Here is a 15,534-nt window from a genome sequence, read left to right on the forward strand (position 1 = left end):
CAGTTTACACGAATAAGCACTAGGCTTCCCAGTGGCAACAAAGGGATCTATGGCTTGTGTGCACAGTGATGTTTTTTAACTCCTTCTTAAGATGCACCAACTGCTGAGACTGAGCATAGCAACCAGGAAGGGATTCCTGTGTTTCATCATACATATAAACATATTAATGCTCTCAGAGAGAGTCCAGCTTGCTTTCACTCGGAGTTCCTGTTAGGTTGTTTCAAGTAAGCAGAAAACAAACACTGTCACAACAATTTAAGTGAGGTACTGGTTTGCTCAAGGCAACGAACACAAAGATAGTTCTGGGACTCTACAGAGATACAAGTTCAAATACTTCAAAGACTTTAAGGTCAGAGGTGGGCTTTAGTGCCTCAGTTCCATCTAAATCCCTATATGGAAGTCCCTTTCATCTGTCTGTACCTGTAGGTCTCACTGAACTGATGATTTATGCCATTAGATAGATCCATTATCCAATATTGGCCATCGATTAATTATTTCATTATTATATAATTATTATACAATTATAATATTATTATAATATAATAATATTATATATTATATATAAAATAATAATAATAATAATAATATATAAAATATAATATTATTATTCCATTATTGTATAATTATTATTCCATTAATGGATTAGGTGACCCATTAACACACACAAAAGAATTATGGAACCTTTCATATGAAACTTTACATTTTCTTTGTAGGTCCCTTGGGGGAATTAAAGAGTTTTCTCATGCAGATTTGGCTTTTATCAGATCTGGGAGTTTCTTTCTGTTGCATCAGATTATTTTTAAGGAGTATTAATTCTTTTCAATTTACTCATTTTTAGCCAATAAGGAACAAGAAGCTTATTTCACCTATAACCCTGCTATATCAGTACCACCATAGCTGACCATTACAAATAGCTCAGTTTCAGTAATATCCCCAGAATGTACAAACCCAGTAACATTAATTCTCAGTACTGTCAGAGTTTACAAGAAGGGGCTAGGCTGGTTGACATGGACATTTAACATGCACAAATTAATGCTGGCAAATTGGATTTAGCTGAGGTTTGGGAAAGGACTATCTCAGAGCAGGACAGTGGTCAGAATGGATTTATAGGATTAGTGCTGCCCAATGAGCCCCCCTGTGCAGGTAACACACTTCCTACGTCCTCTTGCTCAGCCTTGTGTAGGTTTTTATGTCCGGGCAGGCTACAGTAAAATAGGAGACACAGGTTTATATATTCTATATATAAATATATATATTATATATATATATAAATATATATATATTTAGTACGTAAAGCTGTTAGTCTATCGCTCCAATATCTGTTTTTTTTTTGTGTTGTTTTTTTTTTTTTTTCAGCTGAGCGATGTATTTCAGACATTTGATACAAGAACTGTAGTCAACACATCTCTTAGAAATAAGGAAATTAGCCTAACCTCTTAGTCTTTTTGTCATCCAGTCTATAGTGGATATCTAGAGAAAAAATATCAAAACTGAAAAATCATTTAGTGCTACATTCCCAGAGTATTCCTCCAGCCTCCAGCAATTTGTGACTCGGATTTACTGAGCCCTGGCAGTAACTCTGTATTTAATAGCATTTGCATGAAATTGTCCAGTCACTTTCCAAATCCACATAAAATTTTGTTATCAATTTCATCTCATAGAAATGATTTTGACAGCTAACCTATTTTTAAAACAGTTTTGAATATTCTTGGACACCTGACCTTGATATACCTAAATACCTTTGAGCACCTGATTTTTGGTTCCTAAAGCCCTGTTGATCAAAGAAAGTCATGAAGAACTTGAATAGGGAAACCAAAACATGGACTTTCCTGTCAAAATCTCTTATATTCCCAGTCTTTATTTAGTTTTAGATTGCGAACTCATTAGCTTGAGTGCTATTGAGATGTTGTTCTCAAGAGTGTTTGGCACCTAACACAGACAGTAATTACTACTGGCCTAATTTAGCCTGTAAATCATCACGGTTGCAATGAAGAAAGGTGGTAAGTATCTACTGTGCCCAAATATCTCAATTTATAATCAGAAAATGTCAAGAAAATAAGCATATTTGAGGGCATGGCCAGCACTCACATGATAATAGTTGCCTGAAGCTGCACAATAACTGTGTGTATGGTATTGTCATGCATTGCAAACAACAGTCTTGTTGACTCCACCACCTCAAGTGGTTTCAATAAACACAGTTTGCTTAACATTATAATAACTTAAGAACTATTCCATAGCCCGTTACTGAATGTCTGTTGAAAGAGGCTGACATCCAGCTGCAAGGAGAGCCAACCTGATGAGCTGCAGTCATCTGACTATCCTGACTGCAAAATTCTGTTTTGCTGGGGGAAAAGGAAAGAAAGAAGGGGAGGAAAAAAAAAGAGGAACTGGATGAAGAGTTCATGAGCTATTGGGCAATCAGCAAACTCAAAAGAAAGCAAAGAATTGCTTCTCTGTGAACATAATATCTATATTTATTACACTAATGATTATAGAACACTACTGCAAAGTGAATTAAACCTGCAGACGATCGATTTTGATATGTAAAGGATGAGGTTCAGCACATTATCCCCCCCAAAGTCATGTTTCTTTTCAAACAGGTTGGGTTAGAGCCTAGGTAAATCAAAACACTAGGGAGCTTTACGTATTTTTTCAGCTAAAAAAAAAAAAAAAGGATTTTTTTTAAAAGGATTTTTTTTTTTTTGTTAGGTAGGATCCTTTAGTCTGACTACTAGGAAATCTGTTATTCATGAAGCTCTGTGCACCACCGGTAGGCAATGCTTTTATATTAGTGGAGGGCAGCAGGAACTTTTTTTCCAGGTCTTGTCTCAACAAGTTAATCAGAAGACCATCAATTACTTACACTGTCTTTGTAAAAAAAATTAATAAATAAAATTGTACTGACTGGGCCTATGTCGTTACCCAGCTTGTGACTGCTCAAAAATACTGAACAACCATCTCTTTGCTTGTTGTGACGTTTGCTGAAAGGCTCGCTTTTTCATCGCTTCTCTTTTGTTTTCAGCGCAACGCCTGTGTCAATGAGAAAGTATTATTGGGATGTTTGCAATTTACAGATTGCAACTGTACATGGGTGGTGGTGGTGTTTCGTCAAAACGAGCATATCCTGAGTAAGAGCAGTGTCCAAGAAATCTCTTTAGCTGTTACTTAGCAATCCTGCTTTCATTCTTGCTAACTTCAAGATCAAATATTCATTTTTCCAAGATAAATGCTAGCTATGATTCTGAATGATTTTTCTACCCTTCACCACTTTCAGATTGATGCTCAGAGCAGGCCCTTGTACTACCACATCAAGCACTGAGCTCTAACACCACCTTGAGGCCTTTGGCTTCTTGAGCTATCATCAAAGGTATTTGCTCCAGTTGATGTAAGAACTCTGATAGTTTTAGTTTTCTGATAGTTTAGTTTTCTCTGATAGTTTAGTTTTCCCCTCTAATAGGGTTTTTTTGGCTTCTACCACACACTTCTAATGAAGTGCGGTTATTATCTAGGCTAAATGGGCACTGAAAAATATGACATATTTTTCATGTGTCTTGTTCGTGACTGGCATCTGGGTCAAAGAAGGACATGTCAGGTGTGTGAGTTCAGGCTTGGGACTTAGCCATCTCCCAGTGGCATTCCCCTAATCTTTCCTTCATGTACGCTTACATGGTTACTTCCCAACAATGCTTACTTCCTAACTCCACTGGAGTATTAAGAACTTGATGAGCTATAACTTTTGGCAAACGCTTTGAAAATGAAAAGTGCAATACAAATTCCATGTGTTACTATAAATATTTATTGCCGTTCTCTAGGATTCAAATGAAATCTTGCTACCCCTGTGGTTGTAGGGAAAAAATAAATCTCCTACAAGAGTAAGCATCCCTAACTGTTTTTATAGTGTTTGATAGAAACTGATTAGACTTGAGAAGACTCCTCCAATCAAGCAATTCAAATGAAAAAAATGTTTTAAATGGAATTACCCTTTGAAAAGTACACAGACATACTAGTATTATAGTAAGTTAACAAAAAATTAATATTCTAACCTGTGGATGATATGGAATCATTTAAAGCAAATGAAAAATTGTAACAGAAATGAAACTGCAGAATATGAATTGAGTATATTTGTAGAATTTAACTGTAGTTATGAAACACACAACTTTTTAACCCACTTCATTCTCTCTCATTCTTTGTGCTGGAACAGCTGTTTTAAAAACAGAAGACTTCCAGGACTAGGAATGTACGTGCCTGCAAAAATATCACAATAGTATTAAATTGCCAGCATGGCTATAATGGAAGTCTCCCTTCCTTTCACTTAGTATGTAGAGAGCACACTCATCTATGCCTTTTAAACAATTAAATAGACCAAGTACTCTTACCACTGTACTGCTAAGTAAAAATTAAAGCCCATTTCAGCTTTTTTTTTTTTTTTCTTTTATGAATATATACCTTCAGCAGAGAGGTCTGCTTCCTAAGATTCCTTTTGGACATCCTTCAGGCTCATTTCATTCTTCCCTTCTTACACATCAATCTCTGTAAATGTCAATATGATGTCTTTGGTCTCCTTGTTACAGCAGAGGCATCAAAGTTTTAAAGAAAGGCTGCCTGATGTGGGATATCTTGATCTTCCGCGGGTATCTTGGCACTGCTAGTATTGGTTTTCTCACTATAGAAAATCTTCTCCCCACTCTACTCCCAGAAGAAATCCACAATAAAACCATATCTAATAAAGGTGTGTTCTAAGAGACCACAAGTTTTTTTTCTATCACACTGAGGCAGAAACTAAGAATGTTTGAAATTTCTCTGCTTCTGCAGCTACTCATACACAGGAGTTCTCAGGAAAGGACTGCTCAAATGTTGTTTACTTCTCTTACCCATCTGAGTTCTCAGAGGCTTGTTAGCAGAGAGAAAGTAGTGAGAAAGTAGTAGTGAGAACAATTTCTTTTGCAAAAGAAGTTGCAGGGTTGTGTAATGCTTTTCGAATATGTGACAATCAGGTCATTGGCAATATATAGCAAAAAGTCCCTGAAGAAAACTAACATCTGTCATGGTCCAGCACATCACCTTTATATAACCAGTGCAAATATTTGGAACCAATGCATGGCAATGGGTTTGCCTTCTGGCAGAACAGGAACATAACAGTGGATATCATGGAAGTACAGAAGTTAATAACTTGGCCACATCTCCTCAGTATTAAAAAATCCAGTAGTCAAGGATTAGGTACATGATAGCATCTGTCATGAAAAATACTATTGGGATTAAAAAGCTGTGTAGACTGAGAAGTATGAGCTACACTCATGATAACTACTGCAGAAAAAAAAAAAAACACACAAAAAACAACAAAACCTTATAACCAGTGCAACAGAATAACTAACTAATATAAACCTAATGGTGTCAAAATATATATCTATAAGAGCATCCACCTCTCCACATGCCCTGTGCTGGCATTTTGAATAAGGCAGACTGTTCACAGGAATGGACCCAGACTAGAACATGTTGGTCCCTGTTTTTTGTTTATTTCTTTTTAAATATCTTCCAACACTTCTGTAAAGAAGATCTATGCAAAGATGAGGGAACCTTAACAGTTATAATCATGTTTATTACACAGGCAAAACATTTCAGCCTTACATAAGGCAACAATCACCTTTTAGTGTTGCAGATTCTGCTTTCAGGATGAAAAGTTCTAGGCAAATAAAGTCTGAGAGATTTTTATTTTCCTTTACAAAAATGGAGTTAAGTAGAGATTCTGCTCAGGAAGTTTTCTTCCAGTAGACAGATCTCCACATGAATCCCCATGCCCTTGTACCTTTCCTGGGGAACCTGAAAAAGTGTTGAAGAGCAGGCATAGCAGAAAATGCGCTAGCTGAGTTCACTACTAGTCAACTACTCTAGGCCACCAACCTCCGTGATGCCATCCTAGCCAAGAGCAGAAGAGGTACCCCCAAAGAACACAGGAGTTCAGAAAGCAGAAGGAGCCAAAAGATTAATTCGCTTCACAGTAGACCACTAGTGTTACCGAAAACCAGTATTTATGTGGGAATTCCCTGCTGACTAGACTAGATGATGGGGAATTTGTTTAAAAACATTTTGTAAATTCACTAGAAGAAATATTTCTTTTTGTAAGTTGCCTATTGTTAGGCTAGGTTTCTGTTCACCAGTGTATAACTGCATTATTCACCTTATAGCAATATAAATACTTTCAAAGAATGCATGCATGAGGGAAAATTACTTCTGAAACACAGAGAATAAACCACATTTACTGTGCATAAGCCTGTAAATGTTTCCTCTAGCTCAAATTGTAAATACCAGTGATATCTTACAGCTAAAAAATAATAACAGGACTTTCATTGTGGTTCCCAATTCCTTGTTCCCATATGGTTTGTAGATTTATTGCTTTGTGCTTTCTGTAGCTTCTGAATTTTATGCATTGTGCAAGAATATTCCCACCTAGAAATTTGCCATTTGTGCATTTTTTCTTCTTCCGCTCCCAGTAAGGTGTAAACTAATGCAGAGCAGCACTACATATTATAAAGGGCTAGATTTGAGAAGATGATTGAGAAGTGCTTCCCTGGGCTGCCAGTTGTTTACCTTTGTTAATACGAATTTCATTTACAATTATATTACAGATGCAAATGGGACACATTGTTTTGAAACTCCTGATCACAACAGGACACAAGCCATACAAAAATCTCTTCTAATATTAATTTTAATTCTGGCTTTATGAGAGTCTATTTAGCTTTTGGCAGAACTAATTTAGAAAAGGTAATTCATTTGGGAGCAATCACATCAGGATTGTTTAGATGGGGCCATTTAAATGACAATGATCATAATAATTATGAAATGACCTTTTATTACTTACAGAAATACAAATTTTATGAGTGTTTCCCCAAGAAAAAAAGGAGCAGGTGGCACAGAAGGGTAAAGGAATATATCAAAGCCTCATTTACATTTCTACAGCTCAAAATGCTCAATATCCTTCAAATTTAATATTCTGGTCCAGCTTAAAACTTCTTGTGCCTGCTACACCTCTACTACTATATGTACGAGCCTCCTGTGGGCCACTACAGGAGACGTGCAATTGACTGCAACTGTATTACTGCCAGGGAGCTGCTACATCTGGTAGCTCATAGAGGAAGCTGCTGTAGCTTCATACCTTCAGGTCCAGCAAGGCTGGTCTTATATTTCCAATTCACACGCACACTTTATATATAAAAAGCACATGACATCCGTACAGGTCAACACAGAGAGAAAACACCACAGACAGGCACTGACAGTGCCAATGGCCTCATGCTGTTCCCTCTCTGACTTGTTTGTGGAAAATAAATACATATATACAATATGGATCCCTCTGTCAACTGGCCATACATACACTTTACCCAGAAACAAACCCTGGATCCTCAGTCTCCCCAGCTGCCAGCACCTGGGCATATGGGCCTTTGAAGCCTACAGACCTACTTCAGTTGCTGGACACCCCTGCACACACCAACACACACACAAACACTACGGGACCCTCCACTAACTGGTCTGAGACACTCAGTCTAAATAGTTTCTGTCTCTGGATCCCTTAGTATCTTCACACCCAGACACAACATGCAGGTGGGCACAGATGGTCCCTCCAAACTTAGCTGTCTCTCCAGTCACTGGGTTGGATCTCCTCATCCCTCCAGCAGCCCACTTGCCAACCTCACACCCCTCCTGTATCTGTCTAACCTATGCCCATCCCAATACCTGGCTCCCAAGCCTCGTATACCCCTCACCACATTCGGCTTGACATTCACTAGTGAGCATACACTGACATAAAACACACATTCCAATCTCTCCATCTGCTGGCACCACAGACACCCAGACCCTTAAACCCGTGGTGTGGTTCTGGTTGCTGGCACTCAGACCTCCACAGACACACGTGCATGCAGAATAGAGAGGCCCTCACCCAGGAAAACAGTTAGAAGAGGAGCTTAATAAGGAGACAGGATAGACTGTGCTGATCAGGTGTAGGGCACAGCCAGACAACCGTATCAACGACCTACTGCTTACATGCAATTTTTTTCATGCTCATTCCTCCCTTAGTCACTTCAGTTCTCCCTTTTCCCTGCCTCTGGTCACTCCCTTAAGCATTTCATATTGTTTTTACCTTTCCAAGATGTTATTCCCCTGCATCCCATAACCCAGAACAGTAAAACCCCTCAGTATGTGGGGTGATCCATGGACCCTCTCCCATTGACTTGCTGTGATGGGTCTCAACCCCAGCCCATGAGTCCAAGGCTCTCCTGGGACATCCCTGGAAGCAGCGAGGTCTTGTTTCTGTGATCAGTTATTGGGGTTCCTCCGCTTTCTGTTGTTCCTCTGTGCATTTGTGCAAACAAGCATTTTATCCCATAATGAAACCACCACCTACTTTGCAGCAAATCCTTCAGCTTTCTGCACGTGATGCTGCCACCTTGAAAAGGCTCTTTAGCCACTGCTAAGGAGCAGCATGGCTGGGGCTCTGTCCAGACAGGTGAGGAAGGCTCTACCTTAGAATTAGCATAAAAACATGGCATAAATCTGTCTGTCTCATAGCAAGGAGAGACTTGAGCTTTTATCTTTCCGCTTCTTAATCATTTCTGCTAGCCATTAAGCTGTAAGCACTTGTGTTAATCTGAGTGCACTTTAAAATAAAGTAGTCATAGATTACTTTGCAGGCAGTCCAGTTCTGAAAGGTAAGTTTTAGATATGCTTTATGCATAATAAGGGGATTAGGCTATTGTTGCATTTGAAGCAGAGGAACGTTTAGCTTTTCAGTAGTGCAAGCACTGTGATGTTCACCTGGAAGTGGAGTTCTAGATACATGGGAAATGTGAGAGTCAGACAAGGCATCCTGTGGCTTTAGGTATGTCCAGTGTGATAAGCAGAGTTCCTTTTGGCTTATTACTGAGACAAATGTTAGAAACATGACATTCTTCAATTACATTTATGAAGTGCCATGGCCTGAGAAGACTCACCAGAACAACTGTTGGCATCTTCCCCACAGTCTGTGCAAGCAGAAAATAAAAGTGCATTGTCTGCTGGTGAAAAGGATTACAGCAATAAGAAAAATTACAGCAGGGAATTATGAAGTTGAATTAATGGAGCAAGAATACAGCAGTCACTAACACCAGCAATTCAGATATGGCAAAGTGACTTGGAAACTTCTGTCCTTCAAGAAAGGAAAATCCAGTGTAAGAGCAACAGTGAAGAAGAGATAAGGATTCATGTCTTTCTTGGCCCTTCTTCCTAAGGAAGTTGGAGAGTGTGTCTAGTTGTTGCAATTTAATAATCCACGTTTCTCTTAAATCCATTATTGGGATATTTAGTTGCTCACCATGACTTCTTTTAATTCACTAGCTTAGGTGACGAAATACTGGCGTCTTAGCAAGGAAAAAGTTATGTGTGTGTGTGTTTGTGTGTGTTTAGACTGAAAAAAAGAATTAACCTTAAAGGTAATATTTACCAAGTCACTGTATTTATCTGGATTATTTCTGTGACTTAAGAATCCATTTCAGAAGCTGAGGAGTAGTAGAGGAAAGATGTAGTCTCAGTGCGATGTCCCACTGTATGTGTATATCTGGGAAGCCCAGATGATGGCAACCACCATCCTACAATTGCCTTGTAGTAGTGTATTCTGAACCAGCCAAAATTCAGGGTACTTAATCACCCTTCTGGGAACAGCTAAAAAGAGACACAGTTTGCTGACAGTCCTCATTGATTCCTATCACTTGGATGGAGCTTGTCTAACAAAAGATTAGAAGGATATCAAGGCTGAAGAACAACGCCCAAACACAATTCCTTATGTTGCTCTATTTGATCCCAAATGGTTACTATCCTCCTCAAACATTTTCAGTCAATCAGGTATGTCTGTTGTCTTAGAGTGGATGCCAAGAAAGGCAGAGTTAGCCTCAAGGCTGAAAGGTCAATGCCAGAGAAGGTGAAACACGCTGTTTGAATTACTCAGGTTGGTGACATTATTTTTAATAAATTGCTGTCGATCATGGAAAGTACAAAAAGTCTGAAAACAAGCAATTGTAGCAGATAAATATGCAGAAATGTTGCAGAGTCCTGCAGTGCCACGGGCACATAGTAAATTGCTTGCAGTCATTTTTATCTTGAAGAAATGCAGAATTAATTCATTATGATCTATTTCTCTAAGTAAAATAATTGGTATGAAAGTAGGTTACATTGATTACTGCATGTTAAAATGATTAATTAAGGTTTTATGGGTTTTCGGTTTAATTTTAGTGTCACAACACTATAAATCAGGCACTACTCCATTAACACTGATAGATTGGCACTGGTTTAAATTGGCCTGAATGAGGGAGAATACAATTGTAAAGGCTTAGAGAGAAAGTAGCCACATACTAAACTGACACAGATCTGGAGTTCTGCTTATTGGACTGACATTGTATTGATTTTCACCACTAAGAAATTGCAATTCCAGTTTAGAAATATGACCAATTGTGGAATAAAGTGGTACCCCAGGAAAAAGGGCTATATTCTACCTATCTGGAGCTGAAAAAAAAAAAAAAAAAGACTCCAACTGGATTGTTAATCATCCAAATAAAAAAGAATTTGTGTCAGCTGTGTGCAAAATTAAACACTTGTCTAGGCTGGGGTCATCAGACCTGCAGTCCCCATCTGAACTAGTCACCTTAGCCTATGCTCTGCATGATATTGAATTACACTTGCTAGACAATTGACAGCATCTCTATACAATCACACAAATACAAATCATAGGATCAGGTGTTAAATTTTGATTCAAGCACTTTTCATCAAGATACTAAGCCCAGCACTAATTAAAGTAATAGCCTAGCTGCACTATAAAGTTCCAATAAACTATTTTAAAACAGCATTGTACTGGGGACAGAGTATGGATATTACAGGGACTAAAATATCTTTTTATAGAACACATATTCTGGCAATATCAAACTATTGTGTTTGTGACCATTTTTACTCACTGACAGCCCTAGTTCAACAGGCAAATGAAAAAGAGGAGTGAAATACTTTAGAAAAAAAAAGTGCTTCTGTGTAATGCATACGGAGAAGCAGAGTATTTCCTCCGTTAAGGGCATCTGGTCAATGACACTGTCCAATGCAACAAAGGGATAATTAAACAGGGAGTGAGTGATGGGAATCAAACCTGGTCAGGCAAGAGACAGAATGTGGGAATATTGATTCAAGCAATGTTGTCCGAGTGAAGATTTCTGGATCAGGATGATGAGTAAAGACGGGTGAACAGTAAGCAAAATGCTGAGACACAGACCTGGCAAGGCAAAAACTGAGACAATAACAAGAAACAACCCCCCCACTCTCATCACTTGATGGGCTATCCAACTATATGCACCGCTTCAAGGAAGATCAGCCTGGACTTTGCAGCTGGTAAGATGTGAACCAGGGCACCCTGGACTGGGAAGGTGCAGAAACTGCTGAGCTCTGCAAACACACTGGGGTGTTTGCAGGGGAAGCAGGAAGACGAAGAGGGAGGATAGGTAGAAAAGGGTAAAAAAGGACCAGTCACATGTAAAACGGGACCTGTCACTACACTTGCATGGCCAAGCCCCGCACCTGATCACCACAGCCTGTCCTATCTTCTTATTTATTGTCATTATATCTTTGCATATATGTAGAGACAGTTAAGAACTCTCTCTCCAGTGTGTATGTGTGCTGAATTACTACGTGTCAGTCACTGGTGGGTTCTGTGTGTGTGTGAGTGGAATTTGTGTCAGCTACTAGAGTCAGTCTGGGGCTGTAGGCCTGTGGTGAGAACTACTGGAGTAAGTTGGGGGCCTAGCATCAGTAGTTCTGGTTAGCTCTTTGGATCTGAAAGGGTTCTAAGGACTTTGTTCCCAGAGTGCCAGCTACTGGGGGACCAGCATGAATGGTATTTAATGCCAACTAGTGGAATAGGCCAGGGGTTAAGTCCCCACAGACTCTACTGGAGCTAATATGGGTCTTCTACTCCCATGTCTCTGGGGTATGTGCTCAGCTTTGCTACTGGTTGAACCTGCAAAAGAGAAAGCAGCAGCTACATCCTCCAGCCTGCACAGAGATCCCAAAGATGTAAGGGCTAATTTTGAAGTCTACAAGATATGGAATAAAAGCAGATTGAATTGTGAGCAGCTGTTTTTAAGGTAAGTAGAAGGACAGGAAAAAGTGATTTAAGAGTTTCCTGTGACCCAAGAGATTTTTTTTTTTTTTTATTACCTAAAATACTAATGGTTACCATAGCAAAGTTTCTGAATTTACAGTAGCTATCAGGAACAGAGAGCTAAGAGAAGTTGAGCATAAAAAGAAAATGACAAGAAATAGAAGTAAATGAGAACAAGAAGCAGTGTGAAATATGACCAACAGGAAGAGCTGGAGGAGTGGGAAAAACTGTTAGTAACAAGCACCACGAACAGATTTGTACAACTTATAACTTTCTAAATGGAAAGACCATAAAGTCTTAAATTGGAAGTTCAGGCAGCTGCAAAACTAAAAAGAAGTAACTTTCTGAGGTCTGGGTGAGGACCAGAATCTGTATTTTAAATTATAATCCAGTCCTTGCTGCAGCTTTCCTAACAGAAGCATCACATGTGGGACCACTGGATAAGGACAGTGTCTTTAGTGATAGTAGAGTCTACCATTACAGTTGCTGAAGGAAGCTGAAAAGTGAACTTGGTTTTCTTTTGCTAGGTCAGTAGGAATTCTGCAGTGGGAAGCCTGGCAGCAGCTAAAGAATTAATATAATCCCTCCAGGTACTTGCAGGAGTGACAAGTCTACAATGCAGGCTCCAGCCAGCAGTGAAAAGAACAATAGTGTGTAGGCTGATAGAGCTCTGCAAGCTTTAAATTGGCTACACAGCTTCATTCCAACATCCCATGAGTGAAGGTGTTTCATTGTTTAGAAAATGATGTTGTCTTTTACTTGATAACACTGACTAGCAATCTGTCTTTAATGCTAGGCAATTTCTAAGTTTGTTTTTATCATGGGGCAGCTTGGAGAAATCAGGAGGCAGCTTATCCCTAATGGAGATTATTTTTTTCCCTTTTCTTCAAGTAGATCGTATAGCAGATTGGAAATGGCTCATGACACACTGTAAGCATATGGCCAAAGGAGCCAAGAGTCCTGAAATCCTCACTACTGTGTTTTGAACCACTTTCACTCAAATGGGTGAGTTTAAGAGTTACATAGTAAACCTTTAATTCCAAAGAAAAATGGACACTGCTTGGGATTCCCAGGTAAGGGGTGTATACTTGCTTCAGATTAAAGGACATCTGGGAGACAGAGTTAATTACACCTTACAGCCATTTGGCTATGTTGGGCTAGGCAGGGTTGTGGATGCCTTGGGTTGTCTCATGACATCCTATTTCCTCTTTGCTCTAGGCATTAATGGGGTGAGTGGGATTTGAAATAAGCCACCTGTGAAGATGGTGGTAAGAAGGTAATATAGGTAAGAAGGTAAATGCATAAGTCTAGTCTGTGTTAGTCCAGTATGTGAAAAATAATAGTCCCAGTGCTCATTCATTATAACACATCCCATAAAATTAGCAAACATGGTGACAATATAGATCATGGCCCATTACATAAAATTAGCACAACTGCTTATTAAGTATCCACATGCTCTAAGCTTTTGGCTGAACCTCTGTTCTTTTCTTGGTATTAGCAGTGAGAAAAAAAAAAAACAAAACATGAAGCCATGTATCTCTTCAAGATTACTGTCATCATAACTTTTGGGAAATTCTTCTACTCCCAGCTACTCAGAAGTGCATCACAAGTTTCTAATATCCAGCACACATTTAGGAGCAGAAACAGGAAACTAGTCAATTGCAACATCATCTTCTGATCAGAAAAATGTGGCTGCAAGCTTCACAAGTACTAACAAATATCTTATTTCCTCTGTCCCCTTGTTCAGCCCCAAACACTAAATTATTAATTCTCTGCTAAGGAGGCTTATTTGGATTATCCAAAAAGTCTACTTGCCACTGAATAAATTACTTGCAGTGATTAATTTGGGGCGTCAGTTAGTTAACTGGGCAGTCATTGCCTTAAATCTAAGCAAAACAATGCTTTCAAAGTTGCTTAAGGAAAACAGGCTTCTGTGTCACCATCTATTGCATTTGTAGGAATTAATTTGTCTGTTCAGTGGAACCCAAAGCATCTCTTCTCCTGTGACAAGTTTTCTAAGTCAGGTTAGGTGGATGAAATTCATGACGGAGAAGTAATCTTTCCCCTCAATACCACACACGGCTATTTCTTTAAATATACAAAATATCAGTCTGAAAAAACATAGACCTTTTGTTAAGCAAACATGCCAGATATACATGAAGCTTGGTTGCCTCAATGATGCTAGGAAAAAAAATTGGTTAAGCAGTAGCTGGTGTAGGAAAGAATCAATTAACACTAGACCAGATTCAATCATCATATCAATTTGCAAAGAGAAATAAGAATGAAATGGAAATATGTAGATTTGTGCTTACTAAAGGTCTGGCTCTAAGCTTCCTACAGAGCAAATATCAGCTAAACAAATAACACAGTTATAACTGTGGGTTTCTATCAGTCATTGGAATTTTCCATAGGTGGACTATAACAAGATGTTCCAACATAAACAGAAAGAAAGCTGCAAACAAAGTAGAAACTGGTAGGCTCAGATGAGCATCTTCATCATTCACAAATGTTCATTGTTTCTGTACTATAAAGCAATAAATGTCAAGGTCTCCAACAGCCCATAATCTGAGTCCCTTCTAAGACTGAAGTAAAATTAAAAAATCTTGAATAGATCAACTATAGTTTTCTTGTTTGTTTGTTTTTGCCTGTTGTGCCCAAATACACACCGGTGCTAATGCATAAATCTATACTCAATATCTATTGGGCACTTTACAAAAGTACCCAACTAAGTCTTCCTCCAATCCCTTCATAGGTGTGTTTTGCTAACGACAGACTTGTATGGAAACATTTCTGTGCCAAAAACATTTCTGTAAAGAATTTTTGGCTTGTAGGATGTATTTTTCTCTTCAAAAGCTCACCCCCAAGAACAGTCTATAACTTAATAACCATAGCATTTAACTGTGAGGTAAAATTGAATCTGAATGAAACAAAAATTGAGCTCACTGAATTCAGAGGTTATTGACCCAACACGCCAATGAACACTGAAATAATATCCTATTCCCTGTTCACAGATATGTTCTATTTTTAATACTCATGAAAAATTAAAATGTAAAAGCATTTAACTAAACACAAATGCCTACATAAAGTTAACTTTTGATCCTGAGCTCTTTTCATGGGATATCTAATCAACGCCATCAGTTAAACCTATGTCACAATTCACTTAACTCTCGTGACACATCTAGAAAGATGTGATGAATCACTCTGGAATCACTCATTTCTTTCTGCTGACTGTGAGAGCTTTGCAGGGAGACCAGATGAGCTATCAATTGCAGATGTAAAAAGTTAAATGAGATGAATCTTATCCGCAACATTTAAGTCTGAAAGTTTACTTTATCAATGAGCTTTCCTTACTATAGCTATACATGATGGGCATTTAT

Source organism: Cygnus atratus, chromosome 2 (genome assembly GCF_013377495.2).
Source record: "Cygnus atratus isolate AKBS03 ecotype Queensland, Australia chromosome 2, CAtr_DNAZoo_HiC_assembly, whole genome shotgun sequence".
Lineage (NCBI taxonomy): Eukaryota > Metazoa > Chordata > Aves > Anseriformes > Anatidae > Cygnus > Cygnus atratus.